This window comes from Pongo abelii, chromosome 1, assembly GCF_028885655.2.
Source record: "Pongo abelii isolate AG06213 chromosome 1, NHGRI_mPonAbe1-v2.0_pri, whole genome shotgun sequence".
Classification (NCBI taxonomy): Eukaryota; Metazoa; Chordata; class Mammalia; order Primates; family Hominidae; genus Pongo; species Pongo abelii.
The window spans coordinates 205,472,762-205,497,882 of NC_071985.2; the positions used below are offsets into that span (position 1 = coordinate 205,472,762).

At 47.8% G+C, this 25,121-nt stretch overlaps 2 protein-coding genes across 3 annotated transcripts in view; both read left to right on the top strand.

The window, feature by feature from the left end:
* The window catches only part of PTAFR (platelet activating factor receptor), a 53,728-nt gene that overhangs the window by 13,996 nt on the left and 14,611 nt on the right, over positions 1-25,121 (top strand). Inside the window, exon 1 of one of the 2 annotated variants that reach the window (XM_003775756.4) lies at positions 10,528-10,655. The exons of the other annotated variant lie outside the window; for it this stretch is intronic. The gene's annotated coding sequence lies outside the window, so the exon portion shown is untranslated. Of the gene's footprint in view, positions 1-10,527; positions 10,656-25,121 lie in introns of those variants that run through there. 2 annotated transcript variants of the gene reach the window in all.
* The window catches only part of EYA3 (EYA transcriptional coactivator and phosphatase 3), a 205,789-nt gene continuing 191,224 nt past the window's right edge, over positions 10,557-25,121 (top strand). The window contains exon 1 of the mRNA XM_054538878.1: positions 10,557-10,655. The gene's annotated coding sequence lies outside the window, so the exon portion shown is untranslated. The remainder of the gene's footprint in view (positions 10,656-25,121) is intronic.

Genomic DNA, 25,121 nt, shown 5'->3' on the forward strand with positions numbered 1-25,121 from the left:
AGGGCCAGATGAGGTGGCTCACGCCTGTAATCCCAGAACTTTGGGAGGCCGAGGTGGGCAGATCGCTTGAACTCAGGAGTTCAAGACCAGCCTGGGCAACATAGTGCGACTACTTTGGTATAAAAGAAAAAAATACCACTCTGTCTTGATTGATTGATTGATTGATTGACATGGAGTCTCCCTCTGTCACCCAGGCTGGAGCACAATGGCACGATCTCGGCTCACTGCAATCTCTGCCTCCCAGGTTCAGGCGATCCTACTGCCTCAGCCTCTGCAGAAGCAAGGATTACAGGCGTGTGCCACCACCCCGGGTTAATTTTTGTATTTTTATTAGAGATGGGTTTTCACCATGTTGCCCAAGCTGATCTTGAACTCCCGACCTCAGGCGACCCGCCTGCCTCAGCCTACCAAAAATGCTGGGATTACAGGTGTGTGCCACCACGCCCAGCACCACTCTGTCTTAATACTGTGACTTTAAAGTAAGACTTGACATGTGATATGAAAAGTCTTTTCAGGTATCCTTGTTGTTCATATATATGCCTTTGTTCTTCAAAAATTTCTCAGCTACTCTTGGCGCTTTGCTTTTTCATTTCGAATTTTAGGATTAGCCTGTAAATTTTCTGGGAAAACTATTGGGATTTTGATTGCACTGGTTCTGAATTTATAGATTAAATTGGAAAGAATTTGTATTTTGATGATATTGACAGTCTCATGCATGAATATAGTACATCTACCCATTTATTTAATTCTTTTTTTTTTTTAAATAACTTTTGTAATTTCCTTCATGAAGATCTTGCACATCTTGGGGCCGGGCACAGTGGCTTACACCTGTAATCCCAGCACTTTGGGAGGCCGAGGAGGGCGGATCACCTGAGGTCAGGAGTTCGAGACCAGCCTGACCAATATGGTGAAACCCTGTCTCTACTAAAAAAAAAAAAAAAAAAAAAATTAGCCGGGCATGGTGGTGCACCTGTAATCCCAGCTACTGGGGAGGCTGGGGTGGGAGAATTGCTTGAACCCAGGGGGCGGAGGTTGCAGTGAGCTGAGATGGCGCCACCACACTCCAGCCTGGGTGACAGGATAAGACTCCATCTCAAAGATCTTGCACATTTTTAGCCAAAAAAAGAAAAAACAAAAAAAAGCCAAAATAGTTTTCTTGCTGTTATAAGTTGTGTCTTCTTAAAAATGTCATTTTCTGTTGAATTGCTTGTTTATAGAAGCATGATTGCTTTTTACATGTTGGTTTTATATCCAGAAATCTTGTTTAAGTGCTGTTTTGGTTCTAATAATTTTTCTATGGAATTGCTGCAATTTTTCTATGTAAATAGTCATACTGTCTGTGAAGATGACAGTTTTGCTTTTCCTTCCCAATCTTCGTAACCTTTTTTTCCTTTGGTCTGATAGTCTTCACAACAGAATTAGGTTGTGATTATTCCTATATGATTATTCCCATTTGCAAATTAGAAAACAGACTTGAAGAGGTAATTTGGCTTTTTCAAGTTCACACAGAAAGCAGATGGCATCAAGATTTGAACTCAAGTCTCTTTGATTCTAAAACGCGTGCCCTTTTCCCTATGGTATTCTTTCACCCACATTATCCTCCATTTGCGGATGAGAAAAGTGATACTCACAGCAAGGAAGTGTCCACAACACTCTTGGCAAAGGACAAGTTTTGAGAGCAGAAAGAACTGAACAACCCCTTTAAAATAGTTGTTCAGGACTGCACTAGTTTAGTGTATCTGGATCCTAATTCCAGCTCTGTTACCTACCAGCTATGTTACTTGAATAAATCACTTCCTCTCTCCAATGTCATTCATTCATTCATTCATTCATTCATTCATTAAGCTTTATCCAGCACCTGCAATGTGCCAGGCAATGTTCCAGATCTTGGCAATAAACTCAAGGAGATTACAGTTTACCTGGGGAGAAGATAATGAGCAAAGTAAATAAATAAATAAAATACATGTTGTATTAGATGTGATACGTGCTGTGGAGAAAAGGAAAGCAAGATGAGAGCCTGGGAATGTGGGGGGATGGCTGCAACTTATTAGGGTAGTCAGGAAAGGCCCCACTGAGAAAGTGGCATTTGAGGAAAGACCTAACTTTGAGTGTCTGAGGAAGGGTGGTCCAGGCAGAGAGAACAGCAGGTGCAAAAGGGTGAGGTGAGGCCGGGCATGGTGGCTCACTCCTGTAATCCCAGCACTTTGAAAGGCCGAGGTGGGTGGATCACTTGAGGTCAGGAGTTTGAGACCAGCCTGGCCAACATGGTGAAACCCCATCTTTACTAAAAATACAAAAATTAGCTAGGTGTGGTGGTGCACGCCTGTAACGCCAGCTACTTGAGAGGCTGAGGAAGGAGAATCGCTGGAATCCAGGAGGAGGAGGTTGCAGTGAGCTGAGATCGCACTACTGAACTCCAGCCTGGGCGACAGAGGGAGACTCTGTCTCAAAAACAAACAAAAAAACAAAAGGAAAAACAAAAAGGTGAGGTGAGAGTGTGTTGAGGAAGGGCAGGAATACCAGAATGACTACAGTGCAGGGAGCGAGATGTAGGGGATGAAGTGAGGTCTTACAGGGTCTTGCAGGTGCTTTAAAGGACTTTGACTTCTCCTGTAAGTGAGATGGAAGGCCCTGGGGGGCTTTGAGCAGAGGAGTGATGTGATGTGACTGATATTTAATAGTTCAACTGCGTTGCTGTGTTAAGAACAGACTAGGCCAGGTACGGTGGCTCACGCCTGTAATCCCAGCACTTTGGGAGGCCGAGGTGGGTGGATCACGTGAGGTCAGGTGTTCAAGACCAGCCTGGCCAACATGGTGAAAACTCGTCTCTACTAAAAATACAAAAATCAGCTGGGTGTGGTGGTGCACACCTGTAATTGCAGCTACTTGGGAGGCTGATGCAGGAGAATTGCTTGAACCCGGGAGGCGGAGGTTGGAGTGAGCTGAGATCGCGCTACTGCACTCCAGCCTGGGTGACAGAGTAAGACTCCACCTCAAAAAAAAAAAAAAAAAAAAAAGAACAGACTAATGGGGACGTGAGTATGGAAGCAGGGAGACGAGGTAGGAGGCTGCAATCCAGCAGGGAGGTGGAGGGACTTGGACCAGGGCTATAGCAGTGGAGGTGGTGAGAAGTGGCAAGATTTTGGATCTATCTATCTATCTATCCATCCATCATTTAAAGTTTTTGTTTTGTTTTGTTTTGTTTTTGAGACGGAGTCTTGCTTTGTTGCCCAGGCTGGAGTGGAGTGCAGTGGGGTGATCTTGGCTCACTGCAACCTCTGCCTCCTGGGTTCAAGTGATTCTCGTGCCTCTGCCTCTTCAGTAGCTGGGATTAACAGGCACGTGCCACCATGCCCAGCTAATTTTTGTATTTTTAGTAGAGACAGGGTTTCACTAGAGGGCAAAATAGCCCCTGGTTGAGAACCACTGATATAGTAAAATTCCTACGTATTACACACACACATATTTTGAAAACAAGATCTCACTCTGTTACCCAGGCAGGAGTGGCAGTGGTGTAGTCACGGCTCACTGCAGCCTCAACCTGCTGGGCTCAAGTGATCCTCCCACCTCAGCCTCCCGAGTAGCTAGGACTACAGGCGTGCACTGCCATGTCCAGCTAATTTTTTCTATATTTCTTGTAGAGACGTGATTTTACAGGCATGAGACACTGTGCCCAGCCTTACTTATAATATTTAATTTATTATTTTAATTACTTATATACTTAAATATTGTGGGCAATAGCTCGTTATTTTATAAATATTTCTTTTTTGCACTCAAATTTCATGAAACAAACGTATAGGCATCTTTTACGCCAGCATCTTCATTGTTGTTGGAGCCCCTTTTCTGTCATTTAACAGAGCTTTCTAGGCTGCATAATTTTCACTTCCATCTCCATTGCATGAGATACAGCACTTAACATCCCAATAAGATGCTATCACAGGAAAATTACATCCCAAGACACAATTATCCACTACATAACATTGGGACAGTTTTGTTTTTCACTGCTGTTCCGATCTCAAAAGCTCAACAAGTATTGCTTTAAAAAACAAACACAAAATTGAATTTCTTTAAAAAACAAACAACAAAAAACCCTTTCTTAATTATAAAAAATTGAAAACCGCTGGGCCTGGTGGCTCGCGCCTGTAATCCCAGCACTTTGGGAGGCTGAGGTGGGTGGATCACTTGAGGTCAGGAGTTCGAGACTAGCCTGGCCAACATGGTGAAACCCTATCTCTACTAAAAATACAAAAATTAGCCGGCATGGTGGCAGGTACCTGTAATCCCAGCTACTTGGGACGTTGAGGCAGGAGACTCTTTTGAAAGCGGGAGGCGGAGGTTGCAGGGAGCCGAGATCGTGCCGTTGCACTCCAGCCTGGGTGACAAAAGTGAGACTCTGTCTCAAAAAGAAAAGAAAACATGTGCAACAGTACATTTAAAGGTATAATGGATCCTCATGTACCCTTAGCCAGCTTCAACAATTATCAGCACACTTCTTTTTTTTTTTAAGAGACAGGGTCTCACTCTGCCATGTAGGCTGGAGTGCAGTGGCATGATCATGGCTCACTGCAGCGAATTTTAAAAAGTTTTTGTAGAGATGGAGTCTGGCTATGTTGTCCAGACTGGTCTCAAACTCCTGTCCTCAAGTGAGGACCACCTGGACCTCCCAAAGTGCTGGGATTATAGGTATAAGCCACCATGTCTGGCAATCCTCAATTTCCCTCCCTCCCTCCCTCCGTTCCTTCCTTCCTTTTCTCTCTCTCTCTCTTTCTTTTTTTGACAGAGTCTTACTCTGTCACCCAGACTGGAGTGCAGTGGTGGAATCTTGGCTCACTGAAATGTCTGCCTCCCAGGTTCAAGCGATTCTCCCACCTCACCCTCCTGAGTAGTTGGAATTACCGGCATGTGCCACTATGCCAAGCTAATTTTAGTATTTTTAGTAGAGATGGGGTTTCACCATGTTGGCCAGGCTGGTCTCGAACTCCTGATTTCAAGTGATTCACCCACCTCGGCCTCCCAAAGTGCTGGGATTACAGGCATGAGCCACTGCGCCCGGCCCAATTTCTTTCTTTTTTTTCCCTTTTGTTTGAATCAGGATCCGAGAAGATTCATGTAGCAATTGGTTGCTATGTCTCTTAATTCTCTCTATTTAAGTCGTTAATTTATTTAGAGGTGAGTTCTCACTGTGTTGCCCAGGCTGGTCTCAAACTCCTATGTCAAGTGATCCTCTCACTTCGGCCTCTCAAGGTGCTGGGATTATAGGCATGAGCTCCTATGCTTGACCTCTTAATTCTCTTTTAATCAATAGTTTCTCCCTATATCTTTTTTTCTTGTTTAGAATTTATTTTTTTTTTATTTTTATTCTTTTGAGATGGAGTTTTGCTCTTGTTGCCCAGGCTGGAGTGCAATGGCGCAATCTCGGCTCACCGCAACCTCTGACTCCCAGGTTCAAGCAATTCTCCTACCTCAGCCTCCCGAGTAGCTGAGATTACAGGCATGCACCACTATGCTCGGCAATTTTGTATTTGTAATAGAGACGGGGTTTCTCCATGTTGAGGCTGGTCTCGAACTCCTGACCTCAGGTGATCCGCCCGCCTCAGCCTCCCAAAGTACTGGGATTACAGGCGTGAGCCATTGCGCTCGGCTAGAATTTATTTATTGAAGAAAGCAGGTTGTGTGTTCTGTACGTTTCTTATCATGTGCGTTTGTTGAGTGCATCCCTATGATCTGTTTCCTTCTATAACAGGAGTAAACTGGTGGTTAAACTTGCTGATTCTGTTTTGGTTTCCTTGGCAAGACTGTTTTATAGGTGGTGTTGTGAATTGTACGTGCTCAAACACAACTTCATTAGAAAAGTTTTCAAACATACACAAAAAGAGAAGGAAGAGTACAAGAAATCCTTGTGGTAGTTTCCTGTGGCTGCTATAAGAAGTTACCACAAACTTAGTGGTTTCAAATAACACACCACCGGGCGTGGTGGCTCACACCTGTAATCCCAGCACTTTGGAAGGCGGAGAAGGGCGGATTGCTTGAGGTCAGGAGTTTGAGATCAGCCTGGACAACACAGTGAGACTGAGATAGCGCCACTGCACTCCAACTTGGGAGACAGAGTGAGACTCCATCTAAAAAAAATAAATAAATAAAAATCAATCAATAAAATAAATATTTTGCCACATTCTGTATTTCTCCCCTCTCTCCCTTCATTCCTCTTCCTTTCTTTTTTCTTCATCTCTGTATCCATCCTTCTTTATTTCTTCTCTTTGTCTTTCTTACTTTCTTTCTCCTTCCTTTCTTCTTATTTTGCTGTAATATTTTAAAGCAAATTCCACATATATGGACATTTTGTTTATAACTGCAACACCATTATCTCTTAATACTATTATCAAGAATTCCTTAGAATTATCTAAAATCCTGTCCATATACCAGTTTCTGTGATTTTCTCAGATATGTCTGTCCTGGATATCTTCTGTTTTCTCCTCCAGACCCACTGTGGGAATGGTGATGCATGCCCAGAGTACACTCCACCCTTCTTCACCCACCTCTTGCCCTGGAGGCTGCCCTGTATGGACCACATTAATGGTTCCTTTGTTTCTAGTTGGGCTCAGCCAACTGGCGGTGCCGATAAGACGTCAGAGGATGGGAGAAGAGAAAGGTTTGAGTATTTATTTCCTGGTTCCCTCCCTGCCTGTTGCAGGATCAGCTGCAACTTCTTTTTTATATATATATTTTTTGAGACAGAGTCTTGCTCTGTCGCCCAGGGTGGAGAGCAGTGGCTTGATCTTGGCTCACTGCAACCTCTGCCTCCCGGGTTCAAGCAATTCTCCTGCCTCAGCCTCCCAGGTAGCTGGGACTACAGGCGTGTGCCACCACGCCCGGCTGATTTTTGTATTTTTAGTAGAGACAGGGTTTCACCATGTTGGCCAGGCTGGTCTCGAGCTCCTGACCTCAAGTGATCTGCCCACCTCGGCCTCCCAAAGTGCTGGGATTAGAGGCATGAGCCACCATGTGCGTCCTCTTAAATCTCTTTTAATCTGGAACAATCTCCTCCCTGTTTCTTGTGTGCTTTTATTTCATTTTATTTTTAACCTTTTGTTTTGTTTTGTTTTGTAGAGACAGGGTCTCCCTGTTTTGCCCAGGTTGGTCTCAAACTCCTGGGCTCAAGGGATCCTTCCGCCTCAGCTTCCCAAAGTGTTGGGATTACAGGCATGAGCCACTGAGCCTGGCCCTGTGTTTGTTTTTGTGTTCAAGCGGGTGATTTCTGGAGAGAACTGGCTCCATTGTCCAGTAGAATATTCTATATTCTGGAATTGGTTGATTGCTTCCTTGTGAGGTCCTTTAATTTATTCCTCTGTCCCCTGTATTTTCTGAAAACTGAGGTTAGACCTAAAGGCTTGATTGGATTCAAATTTGGACATATTTTCTTTTTTTTTTCACCCAGGCTGGAGTGCAGTGGCACCATCTTGGCTCACTGCAACCTCCGCCTCCTGGGTTCAAGCAATTCTCATGCCTCAACCTCCCAAGCCGCTGGGATTACCAGTGGTAATCAGCAGGTGTGTGCCACCACGCCTGGCTCTTTTTATTATTATTATTATTTTTAGTAGAGACAGGGTTTCACCATGTTGGCCAGGCTGGTCTCGAACTCCTGACCTCAAGTGATCTGCCCACCTCGGCCTCCCAAAGTGCTGGGATTACAGGCGTGAGTCACTGTGCCCGGCCAAATTTGGACATATTTTCAAGTGGAGCCAACATAATTTGCTAACAGAATGGATGTGGGGTGTGAGAGAAAGAGTTGAACTCAGTTTCCTCATTTGTAAAATATTGATAGTAATATCTACCTACCTACCCTGCTTATTGATAATCTCAAAAGAGGTGCTGATCTGCAGCTGCCACATATGCGCATGGAAGGGACTATACTGGAAGGCAGGCTGAGCCAACAGTCCCGGACCTTGAGCCAGGCGTCCTGGAGACTCTGGGCAATGGAGGCTGGTTGATCCCGGAGGTCCCTCCCAGACTTGCTGTCCCTCCTGGAGGGTGGTGGCTGGAGGAGGGCTGAGGTGAAACTGTTTTGGAACCAAGGATCTGGGCTGGGGAGCAGAGTTGAGGCCTTGCCTTTTAGGTGAGCAGTTTGCATGAAGGCTAAGTTCCTGTACAGACCATGTCCTCATATTTCAGGGCACTTGAGGCTCAAAAAGCCTGTAAGGCAGACAAGAAGAAATGATCAAACTGAGCCTGTTTCTTTTCTTTTTTTTGTTTTAAATATAAAGATGGGGTCTTACTATATTGCCCAGGCTGGTCTCGAACTCCTGGGCTCAAGCAATCCTCCTGCCTTGGTCTCCCAAAGTGCTTGGCCTGAGCCTGTTTCCATGTCCCTGGCAGGACATGTCCCTGGCAGGGATTGGGAGAGTGCGTGTGGTGGGTGAGCATGGAGCAGTATGGACGCATGAACTCGAGGAAGGAGATGAGCCTGGCAGGTGTGAGTGAGGGGAGACTGGGCGTGAGTGTGCAGGTGAGTGGAGGAACACAGTGTGAGTGGGCATCTTTGCATGAGAGTAGGCACTGAGTGTATGCGAGTGTGCAAGTGTTATGTGGTCTGAATGTGTCTGCCTGTGTGTGATGTGGGGCTGGAGGTGGAGGAGGTGGCAGATGCTTGGCTCTAGTTCTACATGAGTAAGGCAAATGTTAAAAGTGGTTTGTCCTGGCCAGGCACGGTGGGTCATGCCTGTAATCCCAGCACTTTGGGAGGCTGAGGTGGGCAGATCACTGGAGGTCAGGAGTTCAAAACCAGCCTGGCTAACATGGTGAAACCCCGTCTCTACTAAAAAGACAAAAATTCGCCAGGCGTGGCAGTGCTTGCCTGTAATCCCAGCTACTCCAGAGGCTGAGGTGGGAGAATTGCTTGAAACTGGGACAGAGGTTGCAGTGAGCTGAGATTGCGTCACTGCACTCCAGCGTGGGGGACAGAGTGAGACTCTGTCTCAAAAAAAAAAAAAAGTATTTTGTCCTTTGAGAGCCATTTTTGACTTTGATAAGGGACATTAGGAGGAGGAGCCTGGCCCAGATACCCAGAGCAGAGCTGAGACAGGATGCCAATGCAGGCCCCCGACTCTGCTTACACCTGCCTTGCTGTGGGACTCTGGTCCTGTCGGAACCTCAGTTTCCCCGTGTAGGAGGTTGTTGGGTCGGCTGATGTATCTGAGGGACTTGCTTCTTTAGACAGGGTCCACCCCAGTGCCTGGTGCCTGGGGGTGCTCAGATGGTGCTTGTTAGTTGGTTGAAGGAATGAGTGGGCAAATGGATTGGAAACTGAGGCAGATACTCTGGCTCACCTCTCATTTATGCACACGGGATGCCCCCACCGGCTCACTTTCACACATACCCCCACACCCACACTCACATATTCATGTGCGTTCACCCTCGATTGCCTGCCCCTCTTCACCCGCGCACTCCCATGAACTCACACGCTGCCAACCCACTCCAGCCTGGGTGAAAAAAAAAAAAAAGAAAGTCTGTCCAAATTTGAATCTAATCAAGCCTTTAGGTCTAACCTGTTTTCAGAAAATACAGGAGACAGAGGAATAAATTAAAGGACCTCACAAGGAAGCAATCAACCAAGTCCAGAATATAGAACATTCTACTGGACAATGGAGCCAGTTCTCTCCAGAAATCAACCGCATGAACAAAAAAACAAACACAGGGCCAGGCTCAGTGGCTCATGCCTGTAATCCCAACACTTTGGGAGGCTGAGGTGGAAGGATCCCTTGAACCCAGGAGTTTGAGACCAACCTGGGCAAAACAGGGAGACCCTATGTCTACAAAACACAGTCTCAGGGAGCTTCCACCTCCACCCCCACAGATCTGTTCCCATGGGGTTTCTGGGCTCAATGTTTCTTGGTCTCCAGGGATGCCCTGCCCTGTCATGCCACTGACCACAGTGGCTCTTCCGAGCTCCTCTCTTCTCCCTCCACTTTATATCCCAGCGGGCATTCTCTTTCCTCCACTCCCTTTCTTTTATTTTCTCTCTCACCCCCATCCAGAGACACACAGACCCAAATGTGCACAGGCACATGCTCGCTGTCTGTGTCTCGTCATCTCATCTTTTGTCTTGGATCTTACCTTGTCTTTGTCCCTGAATCTCCTTGTTCCTCTCATCTCTCCCGGTGTTTACATCTGTCTTTTTCCCTGAGCCTCGCTCCCTCCATCCATTCCTCCGCCCTCTCATTTTTTTTTTCCCGACTCCCTCCTGCCTCCTCCCTCTCTCCTTTGATTTTCCTGGTCCCTCATCTCTCCTCCCTCCTCTTTCTCACTCTCATGCTCCCTTTTTCGCTCTCTTGAGTACATGCACTTGCTTTCTCTCTCTTGCTTTTCCTCTTTCTCACCTCAGCTCCTGGCCTCGGGCGCTGTCTACACCCCACCCCATCCCTTGCTCTTTGAGAAGCCTCTGTGCAGTGCCCAGGTCCTGGTGGCCCAGCTTGGAAGTTCCTGTGGCACCCCTTGAGAGGCCCTAGGGCCACAGCATTTCCTCCCAGGGGTGACTTGGTAGTGATACACTCTGTTTCCTCACTTCTGCAATTGCCAGACAGCATAGAGGCTGAAGCTGTGGCCAGGACCCAGACAGAGACACACGGTCACTGCAGCTGAAGCCGCTGCCCCTGCTACAGGTAAGGGGGAATCCTGGCCCCTGCTGGGCAAGGGGGAGGCATATAAAAATGTCCTCAGGAGGCAAACCAAGGTCATGCCCCCAGACTGCACCTAAGCAGATGGGTGCTTTTATTTCTTTTCTTTTTTCTTTTTTGAGACAGGATCTCTCACTCTGTTGTCCAGGCAGAAGCACAGTGGCGCGATCATGGCTCGCTGCAGCCTGGACCTGCCAGGCTCAGGTGATCCTCCCACTTCAGCCTCCCGAGTATCTTGGACTAGAGGCATGCTCTACCATGCCTGGCTAATTTTTGTATTTTTTATGGAGACGAGGTCTTGCCTTGTTGCCCAGACTGGTCTCCAACTCCTGGGCTCAAGCAATCAGCCTGCCTCGGCCTCCCAAAGTGCTGGGATTGCAGGCGTGAGTCACTGTGCTCGGCTGCTTCTGTTTTTAAGGGATTGTTCTGGCACCTTTCTCAGGCCCAGAGTCTCATGTTTAGAAATAACTTCTAGTGTCCAGACATTCCTGGAGGACCCAACACCCAAGTCTGGCTTTCCTGAGGCTGGGGCAGTGCTGACCCCAGAAATCCCACTGGGAGGTGGTGATGGTGGTGATGGCGGCAGTGCTGACCCCAGAGACCCCACTGGGAGGTGGTGATGGGGGCAGTGCTAGCCCCAGAGACCTCAATGAGAGGTGGTAATGGTGGTGATGGCGGCAGTGCTGACCCCAGAGACCTCACTGGGAGGTGGTTTGTGATGGTGGTGATGGGGGCAGCTTGGATCTCAGGGAGCCAAATGGCATCTACTTGACTAGCTGTGTGGTCTTGGCCAAGTTACGCTCCATCTCTGTGCAGTTTTCTAAATTGTCAAATAAGGATAATCCCATCTCCCCCACAGAATTGTCGGGTCATATAAAGGATCTGGTACAGGGCAGGGTACTTAGGAACTCACTAAATGCTAGGTTTGCGGGGTGGGGAAGGGGGTGCTGCAAATAACCAGGTTCTTATACACAGGGCCAAGCCCACAACCAATGGCCCCTATCAGGTCCCAGGTGCTGGGGACAGAACCCAGGCTGGCACCCGCCGTCCTCCGCTGGCAGGAGGTCCAGACGTGGGGCTGTGCACTCGCTCACTTGCGAAATATGACAGAACCAGCAGGCTCTCTCCCCACACCTCTGGCTGCTCTCCTTTAGCTCTGACTGAATACCCAGCTGTGTTCCAGGTGTTTGGGGTGGTGTGTGTGTTGGGGGAGGCGATAGGGGTGGGAGGTGTGTTGGGGAATGCTAGGGAAGCAAAAGAGACACCACTATCTTTAAGTCCTGACAAACCAGCCAGAGAAAGAGGTCAGCCCCTTAGATGACTGGGTCCTGGGCCTGAGGTGGGCATCCGGGGTTTTGATCTCAGCTCCTGCTGACAAGCCAGGGCCTTGAGTCGTTCGGAAGTTCCACTTTCCTCCTTTGCAGATTGCAGGTTAAAATACTGACCTCTGTGGGCCAGACATGGTGGCTCACACCTGTAATCCCAGCACTTTAGGAGGCCGAGGCGGGCAGATCACGAGGTCAAGAGATGGAGACCATCCTGGCGAACATGGTGAAACCCCATCTCTACCAAAAATACGAAAATTAGCTGGGCGTGGTGGCGGGTGCCTGTAGTCCCAGCTACTTGGGAGGCTGAGGCAGGAGAATTGCTTGAACCTGGGAGGTGGAGGTTGCAGTGAGCTGAGATGGCGCCACTGCACTCCAGCCTGGGCAACAGAGCGAGACTCCGTCTCAAAAAACAAAACAAAACAAAACAAAACAAACAAACCACTGACCTGTGAGTTTGCAGGGAGGATGAAGTAAGAGTTGGGGTGGGGAAGTGCTTTGTCAATTGGAAAATGCTACGCAAAGGGGACCGATGAATTCCCTCTAATGCTGACTCTGTGATTCCTGCTGTAAACGCCTTAGGGATGAGGAACCTGTTTTGTTCACTGTTGTATCCTTTATCCTTAGCATAGGGTTTGCAACATAGCATATGCTTAGAATATGCACAGGACAGATGAATGATGAAGCGGTTTTTGCAGTTGGAAGGGAATGGACGGTGAGCCAGAGGCCCAGTATCTGGTCCCAGCTCTGCCCCCGACACTGTGTTCACCTTGGGAAAATCCTTTCTCATCTCTGGGCCTCAGTTTCCCCATCTGGCCATTGAAGGAGTAAGGAATTCACAGTTTATGCTATCAGTGACAAAATGTGCCTACAGGACTGAGTTTTCTCTGATTGGTGGTGGGAAGCAGGTATGAGGAGAGGCTGGGATCTTGTTGTCCTTTTACAGGGAGCAGAGATTCCCCACTTCCCACCCCAGGCCTGTGAAGTGGGCCTTGTTGAAGAAGACGGCATTCTCTTTCTTGGCAGCATCCCCCACTTTCCTGTTCCTATCCCCTAGATGGGTGGAGGCTTGGGCCTCAGAGAGGGCAACAGTGGAGCAGGAGCCGGCAGCACCCCTTGACGGGCCTAGGGGTGTGTGTCTGGGTCGGCAGTGGAGCCAGCTCCCAAAGGGCAAGTGCTGGGACCCTGCTGCAGCCCCCTCTCTGACCAGCCCCTCTTGGGCTCCTTGACAGCATGATGAGAGCGGGGAGAAGCCTCTGGTGTGTCTTTGCGTGTGCATGTGTGCCTGTGGTTATGTGGTGGACAGGGAGCTGGCTCTGGCTATGTCTACATGTATCTGGAATGATGGGCCGGGAGCATATCCAGGCTGCACGTGGCCTGCTCCAGCCAGACAGCTCCCCTCCCAGGAGCAGATGGCCAGCAAAGCCAGCTGAGAGGCTGATATGCCTCTGTGTGTCTTCAGCTGAGGGGAATCACAGCCAGATTCTGTGTGTGTATTTGTTTGCATGTTTGTGTGTGAGAGAGATACAGAATATGCAGGGAGAGGATCACCACTCAGCTACCCCTCCCCACCCCCTTGGTTCTGTAGGAGGGAGATCTTCAGGGCCTGGGTTTGGAGCTGAGCTTGGCTGGCTAATGGGAGAAGCATGTCAAAAACAAATTTGCGCATACTCCGCCCCCCCCCGGCCCTTTTTTTTTTCTTTTGAGACAAAGTCTTGCTCTGTCATGCAGGCTGGAATGCAGTGGCGTGATCACAGCTCACTGCAGCCTCGATCTCCTGGGCTCAAGCAGTCCTCCCACCTCAGTCTCTCGAGTAGCTGGTACTATAGGTGCACACCATCTTGCCTGGCTAATTTTTGTGTGGTTTTTTTTTTTTTTTTTTTGTAGAGGTGGGGTTTGACGTGATGCCCAGGCTGGTCTTGAAAGCCCGTGCTCAAGCAATCCACCTGCCTCGGCCTCCCAAAGTGCTGGGATTACAGATGTGAGCCACTATGCCTGGCCCACACCCACCCCCCTTTTTTCTTAAGAGACACAGTCTTGCTCTGTCACCCAGGCTGAAGAGCAGTGGCATGATCATGACTCACTGCAGCCTTGAACTCCTGGTCTCAAGCTATCCTCCTGCTTTAGCCGCCCTAGTAGCCAGGACTACAGGCGCATGCCACCATGACTGGCTAATTTAAAAAACATTTTTTTTTTTTTTTTTTTTTTGTGGAAACAGGATCTTGCTATGTTTCCCAGGCTGGTCTTGAACTTCTGGCCTCAAGCCATCTCCCGCCTTGGCTTCCCAAAGTGCTGGGATTACAGGCATGAGCCACTGCACCCAGCCTGCACTACCTTTTACAGTTCATAAAGTCCATTTCAATGTATCAAGTGCTTTACTGTTTACCCAAAACTGTCACCACCAATAATCTCACTTCCTTTTTTTTTACAACAATGCTTTGAGATAAGCGAGGCACAGGCACCGCATTTTGCAGATAAAAACCCCAAGGCTCAGAGCTGGAATGAGGCTCAGTCAAGATACGTGGGTGAGTGGCACAGCTGAGGCCAGAGCCCACATCCCCTGGTTTCGGTTCCTATGCTTTCTCTCTGGCTAACCCCGGTTGCTTCTAGGAGAGAATGTGTAGCTGGCTTAGTGCATGGCCAATTCGGTTGCTTCTTTATTCACTTATTCAACAAACATTTTCTGAGGACAGCAGGGAAGGGAGTTCACAGTTATTGAGTAAATTGCTTCACTCAGCCCTCACAACCACCCTGTGAGGAAGGTTTTATTACCATCATTTTGCAGATGAAGAAAGGGAGGCTGGGAGAGCCAACGATCACGCAGCAAGGAAGAAGCAGACCCAGGTGCAGACTCAGGTCTGTGTGACACCAGGGCCTGTTCCCAGCCCTGCTTTTTTCCCTGGATGGGGTCCTGGACTGGCCACGAGGACACCAGCAGGACTCAGGAACTCCCAGGCTGGGAAGAAGTCAGCGTGATTCCTAGTATAACAGAGGCATGGCCGGGTGTGGTGGCTCGTGCCTGTAATCCCAGCACGTTGGGATGTTGAGGTGGGTGGATCACCTGAGGTCAGGAGTTTGAAACCAGCCTGGCCAACATGGTGAAACCCTGTCTCTACTAAAAATATAAAAATTAGCCAGGCATGGTGGCATGCGCTTGTAATCCCAGCTACTTGGAAGGCTGACACATGAGGATCGCTTGAACCTGGGAAGAGGTTGCAGTAAGCTGAGATTGTGTCATTGCACTCCAGCCTAGGTGACAGAGTGAGACTCAGTCTCAACACCCCCCCGCCCACCGCAACACACACACAAAAACCAGAGGCATAACAGAGGCATGATGTGCCCAGTGCTGGGGCAGCCCAGAGGAGGTGGTTCCCCCCTCCCTCTTCCTGGCCCTGTCCTGGAAGCAAAATTGGGTAGGGTAACTCACAGACAGATACCACCTGGGTATCTGGGAGCCAGGAGGAGAGACCCAGGCCAGACTTGGAGTTTCCTAGGCCAACTGAGCAGAGGCTGAGTCTCCTCAATGTAATATACATATCTGGGGCCAGGGTGAGGTCCCCAATGAGAAGGAACACTGGGTAACTCTGACTGGTACCCAGATCATCCTCATCCCTTGTGCCCCAGACCCTGTCCGTAACCTCTCCCAGACATGGTGCTCCATTCATCAGCCAATAAATGTGCATGGTTCCTTGTGCTGGGAATTGTAGGGAGCCTGGCACAGAATTCCCCAGAGGTCAGGATTTCTGCTCCCGTAATTCGTCCCTCAAATCCTTCTGCATCTTGGAGAAATGGTATTGAAACCAGTCTGTGAGAGTAACATTAGAGGGTGTGGCCGGCACGGCCAGGTCAGGGCACAAATATCAAGCAACAGGGCATGTCAGAACAGGAAGTAACTCATGTATTGAGCACCTTCTATGTGCCTAGCACTGTAGAGGTTGTCTGTCTTCAACATCAGGGCTATCCTGTGAGGTCAAATTTTTTTTTTTTGAGATGGAGTCTCGGTCTGTCACCCAGGCTGGAGTGCAGTGGTACAATCTCAGCTCACTAAAACTTCCCCCTCCCGGGTTCAAGTGGTTCTTCTGCCTCAGCCTCCCATGTAGCTGGGATTACAGATGTGTGCCACCACGCCCAGCTAATTTTTGTATTTTTAGTAGATATGGGGTTTCGTCATGTTGGCCAGGCAGATCTTGAACTCCTGACCTCAGGTGATCTGCCTGCCTCGGCCTCCCAGAGTGCTGGGATTACAGGTGTGAGCCACCCCACCCAGCCTAATTTGTATTAATTATTTATTTATTATTTTTATTTATTTATTTTTTGAGACGGAGTCTCGCTGTCGCCCAGGCTGGAGTGCAGCGGCGCAATCTCGGCTCACTGCAGGCTCCGCCCCCCGGGTTCACGCCATTCTCCTGCCTCAGCCTCCCTAGTAGCTGGGACTACAGGCGCCCACCACCTCGCCCAGCTAATTTTTTGTGTTTTTAGTAGAGACGGGGTTTTACCGTGTTAGCCATGGTGGTCTCGATCTCCCGACCTCGTGATCCACCCGCCTTGGCCTCCCAAAGTGCTGGGATTACAGGCGTGAGTCACTGTGCCCAGCCCTAATTTTTATTTTTAAGAGATAGGGTCTTGCTCTGTTGCCCAGGCTGGAGTGCAGTGGTATGATCATAGCTCACTGTAATGGACCCAAGTGATCCTGCAGCCTCAGCCTCCATAGTAGCTAGGACTGCAGGCATGTGACACCATGCCTGGCTAATTTTTTTTTTTAATTTTAATTTTGTAGAGACAAAATTTGGTTATGTTGCTCAGGCTGGTCTTAAACTCCTGACCTCAAGCAATTCTCTTACCTCAGCCTCTCAAAGTGCTGGGATTATAGATGTGGGCCACCTTTCCAGCCTCAATGTTGATGCTATTCCCATTTTATAGATGAGGAAAGTGGGACTGGCCCCAGCGAATCTAAGAGCTGGGAGTGGCTAGAGCTGGGGTGTGAGAGTTTGGAAGCGAAGAGTGAGGGACACTGTGACTGTGTGTGTACGGAGGCTCACCTGTCTATTTAGTCAGTATTTATCATGTGTTTGCAATGTAGGAGGCCCTGTGATGGGTATTGGTGATATGCCAGAAGCCTTGGCCCTTGGGAATTCCCAGTCCAAAAGGAGAGAGAAATCAACAGCTATGATAATGCAATGTGATATATTGTTATGGGAACTTGAGGTGGAATTTCCAACTCTGTCTGGGGTAGGGAAGTAAGAGTAACAATAGCCAACATTCAATGAGCTCTCACTATAGACCAGACCAGGCATCTTCTTTTTTTTTTTTTTTTTTTTTTGAGATTGAGTCTCGCTCTGTCGCCCAGACTGCTGTGCAATGGCGTCATCTTGGCTCACTGCAACCTCTGCCTCCTGGGTTCAAGTGATTCCCCTGCCTCGGCCTCCCGAGTAGCTGGGATTACAGGCGTGCACCACCATGCCTGGTTAATTTTTGTATTTTTAGTAGAGATAGGGTTTCACCATGTTGGCAAGGCTGGTCTCGAACTCCTGACCTCAAGTGATCTGCCCGCCTCGGCCTCCCAAAGTGCTGGGATTACAGGCGTGAGCCACTGCGCCCAGCCCTGATAAGGACTTTATACACATTATTTCATTGACTCTTCACACCACTCTGGAGAGATATGTGCTGGGTATTATCAGCTCCATTTTCAGTGAGGGACCTGAGAATCAGAGGGAGGACGTGCTTGGCTGTGGTTCTGTGGTAGGAAGTGAGAGAGGTAGGATTTGAACCCAGGTTTGTCTGACTCCAGAGTCTGTGCTCTTAACCACTGTTCTCTAAATACTGTACATCCTTTATTTTGCTTGATGCTTACAAAAGCCCTATGAAAGAGATGTGTTACTATTCGTATTTTACAAATGAGGCCCAAAGGCGGCAAGCAGTTTTACTAAAGGTTGCACAGCTTTTAAGTCATAAACTGAGTCATACGACTCTAACTTAAAAATACACAATGTACTTTCAAATTTGCCATCTCTTAGGCCCATTAATTTTTTTTTTTTTTTTTTTTTTACTGTGGTGAAAACCATAACATAAATTTACTCTCTTAGCATGCATTTTTAAAAATTTATTTTATAGAGATTGGGGTGTTGCTATGTTGTCCAGGCTGGTCTCAAACTCCTGGGCTCAAGTGATCCACTCATTTTGGCCTCCCAAAGTGCCGGAATTACAGGCCACGTAATTCCAGCCACGTGCTTGGTCCCTCTTAACATTTTTAAAGTGTATAGTTCAGTCATGCTACCTATATTCACATTGTTGTATAATAGATCTCTAGAACGTTTTCTTTTCTTTTCTTTTCTTTTCTTTTTTTAAATCCTGTGAGTGCCAATAGAATGTTTCCAACTTGGCTAGGCGCAGTGGCTCATGCTGGTAATCCCAGCACTTTGGGAGGTCAATGCGGGTGGATCACTTGAGGTCAGGAGTTCGAGACTAGCCTGGTCAACATGTTGAAACCCCGTCTCTACCAAAAATACAAAATTAGCTGGGCGTGGTGGTGCATGCCTGTAATCCCAGCTACTCGGGAGGCTGAGGCAGGAGAATCGCTTGAACCCAGGAGGTGGAGGTTGTGGTGAGCCACTATCATGCCACAGCACTCCAGCCTGGGTGACAGAGTGAGACTTCATTTCAAAAAAAAAAAAAAAAAGAGAATGTTTTCATCTTGCATGACTGAAACTCTACATCTGTTGAACATCTCTCTATTTTCCCCTCCTCCCAGCCCCTGGCAACCACCATTCTACTTTTGGTTCTATGCGTTTGATTACTTTAAATGTCTCATATAATAAGTAGAATCATATAGTATTTGTCTTCTTGTGGCTGGCTTATTTCACTTAGTAGAAATGTCTTCAAGATTCATCCATGTTGTAACATGTGTCAGAATTTTCTTCCTTTGTAAGGCTGAGTAATATTCCATTGTATGCGTATACCACATTTTGCTTATCCATTCATCTGTCCATAGACATGTTAGGTGTTTCCACGCTTGATGATTGTGAATAATGTTGCTATGAATATGAATGTGCAAATGTCTTTTCAAGACCCTGTTTTCGGCCGAGCGCGGTGGCTCACGCCTATAATCCCAGCACTTTGGATGGCCGAGGAGGGCGGATCACGAGGTCAGCAGATTGGACCATCCTGGCTAATACAGTGAAACCCCTTCTCTACTAAAAATACAAAAGAAAAAATTAGCCGGGCGTGGTGGCAGGCGCCTGTAGTCCCAGCTACTCGGGAGGCTGAGGCAAGAGAATGGCGTGAACCCGGGAGGCGGAGCTTGCAGTGAGCCGAGGTTGCGCCACTGCACTCCAGCCTAGGCTACAGAGCGAGACTCCGTCTCAAAAAAAAAAAAACAAAAAAAAACAAAACTGGTTTTCAGCTGGGCGCGGTGGTTCATCCCTGTAATCCCAGCACTTTGAGAGGCCAAGGAGGGCGGATCACTTGAGGTCAGGCGTTAGAGACCAGCCTGGCCAACATGGCGAAACCTCGTCTCTACTAAACGTACAAAAATTAGCCAGGCGAGGTGGCGGGTGCCTGTAGTCCCAGCTACTAGGGAGGCTGAGAACCGCTTGAACGCGGGAGGCAGAGGTTGCAGTGAACCAAGATCGTGCCACTGCACTCCAGCCTGGTCGACAGAGTAAGGCTCCATCTCAAAAAAAAAAAAAAAAAAAAAAGCCTGTTTTCAGTTCTTTTGAATATATAGCATACCCAGAGTGGAACTGCTGGGTCATATAATCATTCTAATTTTAGTTTTTTGAGGAGCTTCTATACTCTTTTCCATAGTGGCTGCACCGTTTTAGAATCCCACCAACACTGTGCAAAAGTTCCAATTTTTCACATCCTTGCTGACACATTTCTGTTTTACTGATAGTGGCCATCCCAGTGGGTTTGAGGTGATATTGCATTATGGTTTCAATTTGCATTTCTCTGATGATCAGTGATATTGAGCCATCTTTTCACATGTTTATGGTCATTGGTATATCGTCTTTGGAGAAATGTCTATTCAAGTTCTTTGCCCATTTTTTAAATTGAATTTTTTGTTGTTGTTGTTACTGAGTTGCAGGAGTTCTGCATATTAACCCCTTATCTGATATCTGGTTCCATCCCAAAGGTTACCTTTTCTCCCATCCACAGGTTGCCTTTCCACTCCGCTAATTGTTTTCCTTTGCTTCATGGAGGTTATTTAAAGTTTGCCAAAAAATAGTTTATTTCTGCTTTCGTTGCCGGTGCTTTTGGTGTCATATCCAAGAAATTATGACCCATTCCAATGTCATGAGGCTTTTTATTGTTTTTAATGTAAATAACTAATTAATTTTTTTTGTTTTTTAGAGACAGAGTCTCCCTCTGTTGCCTAGGGTGGAGTACAGTGGCATGATCATAGCTCACTTCAGCCTTGAGCTCCTGGGCTCAAGGTATCCTCCTGTCTCAGCCTCTGAATAGCTGGGACTACAGGTGCATGCCATCGTTCTCAGCTAATTTTTAAAATTTTGTGTAGAAACAAGATCTTGCTACATTGCCCAGGCTGATCCCGAACTCCTAGCTTCAAGCAATCCTCCTACCTAGGCCTCTCAAAGTTCTCGGATTACAGGCATGAGCCACTGTACCTGGCCTGTTGTGAAGCTTTTTTTTTTGAGATGGAGTCTTGCTCTGTTTCCCAGGCTGGAGTGCAATGGCACGATCTTGGCTCACTGCAACCTCCGCCTCCCGAGTTCAAGTGATTCTTGTGCCTCAGCCTCCCAAGTAGCTGGGATTACAGGCACCCGCCATCATGCCTGGCTACTTTTTGTATTTTTGTAGAGATGGGGTTTCACCATGTTGGCCAGGCTGGTCTTCAACTCCTGACCTCAGGTGATCTGCCTGCCTTAGCCCCCCAAAGTGTTGGGATTACAGGCGTGGGCCACCACGCCCCACCAAGAAGCTTTTATCCTATGTTTTCTTTGAGGAGTTTTATAGTTTCAGGTCTTATGTTTAGGTCTTTAATCCATTTTGAGTTAATTTTTGTATAATATATGGTGTAAGATAAGAGCCTATCTTCGTTATTCTGCATGTGGATATCCATCTTTCCCAGCACCTTTCATTGAAGGGACTATCCTTTCTCCATTGTGTAATCATGGTCCTCTTGTCAAAGATTATTTGACTATGTATGTGAGGGTTTATTTTGGGTCTCTCTATTCTGTCCCACTGATCTATGTGTCTGTCTTTATGCCAGTCCAAACCATTTTGATTACTGTAGCTTTGTAATATGTTTTGAAATTAGGAGTTGTCTTTCAGTTTTGTTCTTCTTTCACAAGATTGTTTTGACTGTTTGATGTCCTTTGAGGTTTCATATGAATTTTACAATTTTAAAAAAATTTCTGTAAAAATTACACTGGGATTTTGATAGAATGGTATTGAATCTGTAGATCACTTCGGGTGGTATGGACATTTTAATATTAAGTCTTCCAATCCATGAACTTGGGATGTCTTTCCATTTATTTGTGTCATTTTCAATTTCTTTTAGCAATTTTTTTTTTTTCCTAGACGGAGTCTCGCTCTGTCACCCAGGCTGGAGTGCAGTGGCACGATCTCGGCTCACTGCAAGCTCCGCCTCTCGGGTTCATGCCATTCTCCTGCCTCAGCCTCCCGAGTAGCTGGGACTACAGGCGCCTGCCACCACGCCTGGCTAATTTTTTGTATTTTTAGTAGAGATGGGGTTTCACTGTGTTAGCCAGGATGGTCTCGATCTCCTGACCTCGTGATCCCCCCGTCTCGGCCTCTCAAAGTGCTGGGATTACAGGCGTGAGGCACCGTGCCCGACCTTCAGCAAAGTTTTGTAGTTTTCAATGTACAAGTCTTTTGCCTCCTTGGTTAAGTTTATTTCTTTTTTTTTTTCCTTTTTTTTTTTTTGAGACAGAGTCTTGCTCTGTCGCCCAGGCTGGAGTGCAGTTGCATGATCTTGGCTCACTGCAGCCTCCGCCTCCCGGTTCAAGTGATTCTCCTGGCTCAGCCTCCTGAGTAGCTGGGACTACAGGCATGTGCCACCACACCCAGCTAATTTTTGTATTTTTAGTAGAGATGGGGTTTCACCATGTTAGCCAGGCTGGTCTCAAACTCCTGAACTCAAGTGATCTACCTGCCTCAGCCTCCCAGAGTGCTGGAATTATAGGCATGAGCCATCGTGCCTGGCTAGTTAAGTTTATTTCTAAGTATTTTATTTTTTTTGAATACTGTTGTAAATGAGATTGTTTTCTTAATATCCTTTTCTCTTAGTCCATATAAAAATCTTCATTTACAAATGAGGAAACAGAGACTCAGAATTACAGGATGAGCTTAGTGGTTGAATCAGGATCTGACCCAGCTCTCGCCCTGCCAGGCGGGAGTCAGATGGATACAGAGCAGGTCATGCCATCCCTTTGTTGCATTCCCTTCCCAGCTTTGAGGAGCAAAGGTAAAAGCAGGGCCTCAGGTCAAAGGCATGTCTTCCTGGGGCCTCACAGCATCTGGAGCTCCCATTCTCAGGCTGTAAGACAGGTCTGTGAGTGGACAAGCTGGCCGAGGAGCAATTTGCTTCTAGCAGGGGACACAGCTTGTTCTAGGAAAGTCAGAATGAACCTTGGAGTTCAAAATCCCAAGTCTGCCACTTCCCCGCTGTGTGACTGTGGACAAATCTATTTTCTTCTCTAGTCTCACTTTTTACCCCTAGAAAATTGGGTATCTTGTGAAACCAGCCTCACGAAGATGATCTGAGGAGGAAATATGATCATAGGCAAGATGTACTGTATACCACTAAATGGTGCCCAGTGTCTTGAAATTAGGGGGGCTCCAGCCTCATGATCCCCACAGAGCAAGGAGTACTTGGATCCAAGAGAATGTGCCCACTTGGCATGTGGTGTTCCCCCGCCTTGACCACTTCTAGTCCTTGCACTGTTGGTGAATGCACCCTCAGGCCTGCGGGGCTGCAAGGAACTGCTGGTGCAAGAGCTGTGGATGAACTTGGATGTATCTTATTTATAGCTTATAAATATTTAGAATTTTGTACTTTTGACCTCAACTGGCCCCACAAATGTTAGGGGCTAGCAGGACTGGTGAACCCAACTTCCCAACCCACAATCTGGCCTGGGAAATCAACCAGCACATACCTCCTTCTGTCCATCTCCCGATGGTCCCTCCTCTCTGGCTGTCCAGCTATGGATGAGAACCCCTTCTCCAGGTTCCCTAGGGACTGGGAATGTTTCCAGCAGGGATGGGGGCCGAATGCTGCGCAGAGAAAAGGGTACCAGATCCCGACAGCAGAATTCTTCTGTCTCATGAATATTTATGGCCTCTCTACCCCACCCCCAGCTGAAGGCTGTGCCTGGGCCAGCTGCCCAGCCTTGATCCATCAGGGAGCTGTGCCCATGTGTTAAACTGAGTGGTGTGAGCCTCTTCTTTTCTTTCCAAATATTCATCCTCTTCCTGAGCTGTTGAAAGCTTTGTTGGCATTAGCTGGAGACTCTATCTGGAGCTGGCAGGAAAGCCAGTGTGTAGGTCAAAGCCCCTAGGTCAGTGGTGGCCCACGGTCCCCTCCCCTGGCTCCAAGCAGCTGGGCCAGTGGGGAGAGGGAGGCTTGGTCATTTGTGGCTCAGGTCCTGTTCTAGCCACTTTGCATACTTATCTTTGAAACCATTGTTAGGATTGTAAGATTTTGCAAATGAAGACATTGAAGGTTAGAGAGGCGAGGTCACTTGCCCCAGGTCATACAGCAAGCAAATGGTAAGCCAGGTATGAACCTGTAGACCTTTCTGACTCCAGAGACCTTGTTCTCCCTAACCCACTCCACCCCAGTACAGCTCCCCTGGGGAGACCGTGCACACTTCCTTGTGCCGGGGATTTAGGAGCCATCATCAGGGCATGGTCACTCATCCATTCATTCCTCAGTGCCCGACACTGGGATTGAAGAGATGAAAGGCAAGTGTGTGGCTGGCAGTTGTTGGGGTACAACATGTCTCAGATTTCGGTGCATGCACGAATCACCTGGGAATCTTATTAACATACAGAGTCTTTTTTTTTTTTTGGAGACAAAGTCTCGCTCTGTCGCCTAGGCTGGAGTGCAGTGGTGTGATCTTGGCTCACTGCAACCTCTGTCTCCTGGGTTCAAGCAATTATTCTCCTGCCTCAGCCTCCAGAGTAGCTGGGATTACAGGCGCCCACCACCGTGCCTGGCTAATTTTTGTATTTTTAGTAGAGAGGGGGTTTCATTATGTTGGTCAGGCTGGTCTCGAACTCCTGACCTCAAGTGATCCGCCTGCCTCAGCCTCCCAAGCTGCTGGGATGACAGGCGTGAGCCACCATGCCTGGCCAACATACAGATTCTGATACAGGAGATCTGGGGTGGGACCCAAGATTCTGCATTTCTAACAAGCTTGCAGGCGGTGCCAATGCTGCTGGTCCAAGGACCACAGTTTGAGTCCTGAGTTTGTAGAGGGCTCACTCTGCCTTGTGTGGCAGCTGCTCTGTCTGGGGAGCAGGCAGTCCTGTCGGTTGCTGGGTGTTTGTTCACCCGACAAATGTTTACCAAACTTTTGCCCCAGCCAAGCTCCCTGAGTACAGGGGACGGGGAGAGGAATTGAAAATGCCACTTTCTGGTCCATGCCACCACCATCTCTGACCTCTAAAATGCTGTTGCTGTTTCCACACTTGCTCCCTACCATCTGTTCCTACCTGACAGCTAGAGCGAGTCCGATCATGTTACTTGCCTGCTTAACGACACTGAAGCAGCTCTCTGAGGCTCACAGAATAAAATCCCAACTCCTTACCATGGCTCAGGAGTGATCTGGAGCCTGGTGTCCTCTGATCACGTTCCCACTCTTCCCATTTCTCACTCCCCTAGGGCCACACCAACCTTTCAGTTTCTTGTTCCTACTTCAGAACATGATGAAATTATTCCCATTGCAGGCCCTTTGCACATGATACTCTCTGGCTGGAATAATCCAGATCGTCCTCTTACTTGTTCCTTTTTTCTTTTTTAGAGTTCATCCAGGGGTAGACACAGATTTTATAGGTTACTAAAGCTTATACAATTTGAAGGGCCCCCCTTTGAAGATACTAAATGACTAATACACAATTAGATACAGGGCCTAGGAGAGGG